The sequence below is a fragment of the Capricornis sumatraensis genome, chromosome 8, assembly GCF_032405125.1.
Source record: "Capricornis sumatraensis isolate serow.1 chromosome 8, serow.2, whole genome shotgun sequence".
NCBI lineage: Eukaryota > Metazoa > Chordata > Mammalia > Artiodactyla > Bovidae > Capricornis > Capricornis sumatraensis.
The window spans coordinates 17,793,112-17,800,022 of record NC_091076.1 but is presented as its reverse complement, the minus strand read 5'-3'; the positions used below and the strand labels follow the sequence as shown (position 1 = coordinate 17,800,022).

General features: G+C 51.1%; 1 long non-coding RNA gene across 1 annotated transcript; it reads right to left on the bottom strand.

The window, feature by feature from the left end:
• Window positions 1-445: 445 nt before the first annotated feature.
• LOC138084190 (uncharacterized) lies at window positions 446-4,924 on the bottom strand. Its single transcript, XR_011145200.1, has 3 exons — window positions 4,826-4,924; window positions 4,021-4,338; window positions 446-1,067 (listed from the first exon to the last, which is right to left on the bottom strand). It is a non-coding gene; the product is annotated as an uncharacterized lncRNA (long non-coding RNA).
• Between the last annotated feature and the right edge of the window lie 1,987 nt (window positions 4,925-6,911).

Below are 6,911 nucleotides of genomic sequence, written 5' to 3'. Positions count from 1 at the left end.
CCAGTATTCTTGCCTAGAGAATCCTATGGACAGAACAGCCTGGTGGGCTGTTGTCCATAGGGTCATACAGAGTTGGACATGACTGAAGCGACTTAGCACCAGCAGCAGCTGTTCACAGGTGACAAATTCCAGGGGTCCATCTGTCTCCTGCCTCAGTTGGGTGCAAGGTTGTGGATTGTTGTTGTTGTTTAGTTCCTATGTGGTGTCTGACTCTTTGTGGCCCCGTGCACTGCAGCCCACCACACTCCTCTGTCCATGGGATTCTCCAGGCAAGAATACTGGAGTGGGTTGCTATTTCCTCCTCCAGGGGATCTTCCAGGCCCAGGGATCAAACCTGCGTCTCCTGCACTGCAGGTGGGTTCTGGACCACTGAGCCACCTGGGAATCCCTTTTAAGGTTTTGAATATTCACACAATTAAATTTATTTATTGTGCCACTTACACATCAATATTTTTACTTTTTAAAAAAAATTTAGCTATTCATATCTGGGAAAGTTTGGTTAAATATCACACGGTGATTATGGATTTCTCATCATTTTGTTTCTGTGTCTGTGTTTCTGTCTCCTGCCTCGGCTGCCTTGGCAGCCTCTTCCCCTCAAGTCCCTGTAGCCCGAGCTGCTCTCCCAGGTAGGCCTGCTGAACGTTCTCCACCAAACACACACAGTGCTCTCTGTGAGTGAAATCACGGCAAACCACCTCCACGCCACGGCCTTCAGCTGGAGGGCCACGGGTCAGTGCTGGCCTTGTGTCGCGTCTTCTGAGGGCCTGCGGCATGCTGATTGCTTGATGGCCACGTTAAGAGTGTTGAGGCACATCGATGTCACAATCATAACATATGCTACAGAATCACCTGTAAAGATTTTTCAGAATAAAATAATACCCGTGTGTTTGGAATGATTGAAGAACTCTTCCTGGAGATGTGAAAAGACCTGCATAACCTTTGATGATCACCTTCCATCATTTAAGTATCCGTCCAGTCCAGCAAACGTCACTCTCATACTGTGTTTGTCCCCAGAACTGAGCGAAGGACCGGAGATAATTCAGGCACAGTTTCCTTCTTCCAGGAGTCTGTAGTCCCATAGGAGAGACAGAAGGAAAAATAATTGTGCCTTAGGTGTCTAGCAACTCACAGAATGAGCCAGTGTGGATCTCCACTGCTCCGCTGCATCACACAGGGAGATTCTGAATAAAATATAACATGAAAATTAACATGTACATTGAGCTTGAAATAAAGCGTCAAGCGACAGAAAAAGGAAGGAATTTAAAGCCAAAATAGGAAGTCTGCAAATTGGAGCCAATGCACAGTGAACAGGAGGAGGGTTTGCAAAGCCAGGGGAGTAGCTCATGACCTACGAGCACGGGGACAGGCCTAGGACCGTCTGAAGCAGGACCCTGGACCTGGAATTCTGGCTCTGATGGGGAGATGGCTAGGAAAAATCTCCATCCATCATTGTCTGCTATAGGCTCTGGAAGAGGGAAAAAAAAGTTTCCCGTGAAAAACTCAAATTTCCAGGTGTGGGGTGTGAACTTTCACTCTCTCTCAGCGTGTGGGAATCCCCAAGCCCCCAAATTAATGTAAAAATTGTTCTCACACTGGGGCAACCTGTGGGCAGTCAGTTGAAGCAAACCCACAACTGTTCCTGGTGTGTCCTGAGAGCACAAAGGCCCCCATGAAGGGAACAATCCCACAAAGATGCAAACCATAATTTGCAAGTCCTGGGAGGAGATGGCCCGCCTCATACAGAAGCAGCATGTGACCAGCAGAGGAATCAGCCTTGAACCCTGAGATAATGAAATAATCCAAAAGGGACAATAAAATAAGTTGCCTTACAAAGTGCACAGAGATAAGAGGGCTAGAAAACACAGAGAAACACAAGGGCACTGGAAAGATGAGGGAGACAAGAAAGAGCTACATAGGGAGTTAGTAGGGGCTTCCGAGGTGGCTCAGTGGTGAAGACTCCACCTGCAATGCAGAAGAACTAAGAAACCTGGGTTCAATCCCTGGGTTGGGAAGATCCCCTGAAGGAGGGAATGGCTACCCACTCCAGCAGTCTTGCCTGGACAGAGGAGCCTGGGGCTACTGTCCATGGGGTTGCAAAGAGTCAGACACGACTGAAGCGACTTAGCACATATGCACTTGCAGAATTAGTAGGAATGAAACATTTAGGAGGAAAAAAAAAAAAAAGAACTCCATGGAATTGACTGGGGACTTCCCTGGTGGTCCAGTGGCTAAGACTCTGCACTCTCAATGCAAGAGGCCTGGGTTCCATCCTTGATCTGGGAACTAGGTCCCACTTGCCACAGCTGAGAGTTCACACACCATAGCTAAATATCCCACATGCCAAACCGAAGACCCCAGGGCAGCCAAAAAAAATAAAATATAATTTAAAAAAATTGTCTAACGAAGTGAGAGATCTTAGATTATGCAGGATCAGACACAGAGAGGTAAAGACATGAAAATTTGAAAAAGATGTTAAGACTTGTAACAGAGGATAAAAACTGCAGAGGAATAAAATAAGAACAAGGAAAAAGCAGTAAGTGAGGAGACAATGACTCAGAAAGGCCCAGAATGGATGAAAGACACAGATCCTTAGTTTGAGGAGGCATCCTGCCTGAGTGCCCAGGAGAGAGAAATGTCTCCTTCCGTTTAGTTGCCCAGCCTGACAGGCCATCTCTAGACATAACATGGTGAAGTATCAGAACCTCAAACCAGAAGAAACACTGGTTAGTTACACTGAAAAGACAGGACATCTACAAGGGAACAACAGCAGTAAGAGAGGCTGGAACAAAAGAAAATAACTGTTCCAAAGAGCTGAGGAAATGAGAGAACAGTCGAGGACTGCATCGCCCGCTAAACGAGGGCTCAGGAATAAGGGTAAAAACAGGTGACAGCTGATCAGCTGTTTCTGTGTTGAAAGAAATACTCGAGCATGATCTAAAAGAAAAGGAGAAAACGATCCAGAAGGAAGCCATGGGGTGAAAGAAGCAAAGAGGAGCAAAAACGTTGGTGAGCAGGTAGGCAATCTGCAGGTAAGCACTGGCTCTAAAAACAGATGATAATAACAGTAACCTACGCATGAGTTTTTAAAAATAAACCTAAAATACTAGGCACTAGTAACATCAAAACTTATGGTTAGAAGAAACTTAGAGCATAGGGAGGACAGCAAATGTTTAAATTTAGACTTTTGGAATTAAGAGTGTGGAGTTGGAACATTCAAGGTGCTCCTTAAAAGAAAAGAAGTGCATGGCTTCCAGATCAGTTGAGCAGGTGAAGGGGTCCCTGCAAAGAACCCCAGGTGCCAGGCAGAGAGCTTCCTAATGCATCTGGAAGGAGATGAGGTTAGGAAGGCTTTCTAACAGGAGAGCGAGTCCTACCTTTATCCTCCCCACCACCCTGGGCAGAATTAACCATTTACTCCTGTGTTCCAAAGCATGTATCTCTGGGCAGGGGATTCTCTAGGAAAGAATACTGGAGTGAGTTGCCATTTCCTCCTCTAGGTAATCTCTCTGACCCAGGGATTGAAACTGAGTCTCCTGTGTCTCTTGCATTGCAGGCAGATTCTTTACCCACTGAGCCATCGGGAAGCTCTAAATAGTGTCTATCATAGCTTACTATTATTTACATAGGTGTGAACGGTATGCAATTGTCTTTCTTATGGACTGTGAACCCCGACGGGGAAGAAACATTTCAGTCTGATGCCAGGCGCTTTCTGTGAGTAGTAGGGGGTGCCGGCTCTGTCCTCCTCCTCTTCGTTTCCTCCCTCCAGTGGTGGCTGCCTGGAGCCCCCAGGCCACTCTCCACCTGCTCAGGGAACCCAGTGCCTGGGAGTCAGCCTGTCCTGGTGGGGAGGGGCTTCTGTTGCAGGAGGATGAAGCCGCAGCCGCTAAGGCTAGGGGTGGGGCTTTGCCTGAAAGGCACACTTTCCCTCCCTTCCCTGACGGCTCACCACCCTCTGACTATCCCGGGGAGCACATTCCTCCACACAAATCTTTATCACCCCAGGGTCTGATTCCTACTCACCTGGGACGAGGCTGGGGTCCTCAGTTATCCTGGCTCTGCCCCAGCCAAGGTCAGAAGTTCAAATCTTTCCAGCTCTTTTCTTTTGTCCCCTCCCCACCTTCCTCTTCCCATCCCCCTCCTCTTTCCTTTCCTCTAGTAGACGAGCCACCATCTTCCAGGGCTGCTCTGGGCTGGACTGGGCTGGGCGCAAGGACCCCAGAGTCATCCACCGAGTCGTCAGTCCTGGGTTAAATCCTCTCAGTTCCCTGGGTTTGTTTTCCTAGTTCTTTCATGAGAATAAGTTGGGTCTTCGGTCTCTCAGAGGTGTTCTGTGATGATCTATATAAAACAACAGACAGGACTGAATTTTGGAAGAAGGAAAGGCAAAGGGCACAGGTACAGAGGATGGGTATTCTGGGCAGGGAGGTAGAGAAAGTTTCCAGCCTCCTCCTCCTCCTCCCCTTGGCTGGGGGCCCTGGTGTGTGAATGCCGGGGCCTGGCTGAGGAGGGCCGCCGGTCCCTCTGCAGGGCTGGGAGCACTAATAGCAAGCGGGAGGATTAGCCATATGCCACTTAATTCCTGTTAATCAGGATTGAGAAGAGCTTGTGCTTGTAAGTAACAGCTGAGCCGCCATAGCGGCACTCAGGCTCCCCGCCCCCACATTCTCAAAACCCTCCTCCTCCACCCCCACCCCCGCCCCGCCCTGGATTGGTCCTCCTCCGGCCCCTCTCGGCTTCCATCCGCTCCCTCCTCATCTGAGATTTCAACGCGGTCTTTGTTCCCAAGTTCTCCGACGGGCTTTTTGTCCCCCTCCGCTGCTCCCACCTCTGTGGTTTGGTCCTTTCCTCCTCTTGCGGGTCCTTCCCTTTTCTGAACACCCACAGCTTCAGCTCGACGTTAGTGTAACTTTCGTTCTTGCATCAACAAACTCCCTGACCGTTGGCTGACCTGCGAAGGCAAAGTTCAAAGGCAACCGTTCCTGGCTCCTGTTGGCACAGGAGCGTCTCCCTCATCCCTGACCTCACAGAAGATTCCAAACTCTGACTCCCTCTCCTTAGGGCTGAGGACAGCCCGTCCTGTTTCTGCTCCACGTCCAGGTCCAGCTCCCTGTGCTGAGCTCTGAGCCAGCCTGTGTGAGATGGAAACAAATCTCCCACCCAAGGCCAAAGGGTGTGCAGCTCACCTTGGGTGGGGGTCAGCATCACCCTGTGTCTGCTGTCTCAGGGTGTGTGTGTGAGTGCGCGTGTCCACGTGTGTGTTCACGTGCGCACACTGGCACACATCTGCCGTCCCACGAAGAGCGATGCCTATAAGATAATGTGCACGAACTGTGTGAGAAGCGTGGGGCAGTGATGTGTGTGTGGGGGGGGGGACTCGGGGCTGGCAGGAGGACGGACCTGTGTGCACAGATGTGTGTCTGAGCTGTGTTTTGCAGAAAGCTGTTGAGAGGGGGTCTGGAAAATGACATTTATAGAAATGCATATTTAACCACAGAAACAAACTGAGGTGGGTGAAGCGTGGACTTTGGGAAGGCTGGGTTCTGGGTGAAAAAACAAGAGAAGGAAGCTTATTAGACGCATCCAAACCCTCACAGGATAGCCCCTTGAAATGTCCGATTCTGGGGCAGCAGCAGATATCCAGGGTTTGGCGTTTGTTTCCAAGAAGCTTATCAGGCTAAGAAAAAAGGCATCTTTGACCTTGCCCCACCCCCACTCTCAAACTCCAAGGACACACACATATCCCTCCTCCAGCACACCGCACCACCCCACACACTGTTCTCCCACTGAGCAAGATCCAGTCACGTGGTCCTAGATGGCTGACAAAAGAAAGGAGGGGGCTGAGAGCAGCCCTGGTCTGGTTCTCCCCGGCCAACCCGCCGTGGCGGCCTCGGGACAGCCGCCCCGCCGCCGTCCGGACAGCAGGTGTCGGCCGCTAGCGGGCCAGCCGGGCGCCAGGCTCATGGCTCCACCTCGTGGCCGCTCTCACCATCACAGCCCTAACGCCAGAGTGGGGGCTTCCAACCCAGGCGTTTATTCTAGCCCCACTGTTCAGAGGGAGTTCTGGGGACCCACATGCATGCGGCACAGAACCAGACAGGGTTAACACTGAAACCCATGGGTCCGCAATCTGGATGGGGTGAGGAAGAGGCTCTGGGCCAGCTGGGAGAATTCCAGTTATTTCAGACTGGACTGCGCTGGGCTGGTCCTTCACCCAGGCCTTGAGACGACTTTTGTCCCCTCTTTAAGAGCATTTCCATACCCATCTAAAAATGCAGGACTAAGAGCAGGGCAGCCTGCATTGACAGTCTGGGGTCTACCAGCCAGGAGCGGGGAGCCCCCCTCTGGCAGGGGAGAGGGAAGTGGGCCATGGGGAGGGGCCCAAAGCCTGGGAGGGGGCACCTCCCAGCCTAGGGCCTGCAGAAGGAGTGCTGAAGTTGAACTCAAATTGATTTTCTACTAATTCGGTGACACCGAAAGAATTCCTTAGCCCCTCTGGGCCTCGCCTTAAATTTCTGAACCGCCTGTTACAAGGCCTCCCTCGATTTGTGTTCAAGCCACACCCACCACCATCAGGTCCTCTTCCGTACTGACAAGTCACACAGGTCTATTCTTGTCCCCCAGACATCACTGGCTCTTAAACGTTGCTGGTGTCATTAGGTTGGCTTGCAATGTGCCCCCCTCATCTGTACCTCTAAATTCCATCCACCCCCACCACGAACCCAAATTCCACTCCTTCCCTGGAGCTTTTCCTGGTCTTCCCACCTGCACATCCCTCCTTTCGTCCTCTCCTGGGCCCGCCCTGGGCCTCACTGACCTTTCCCTTGGGTGATGCCTCACACATGCCTCCTTTCAACTTACGTCCCCCGCCAGGTGACCAGCTCCAGTGGTGGCCATGATGCTGACTTGTCTTC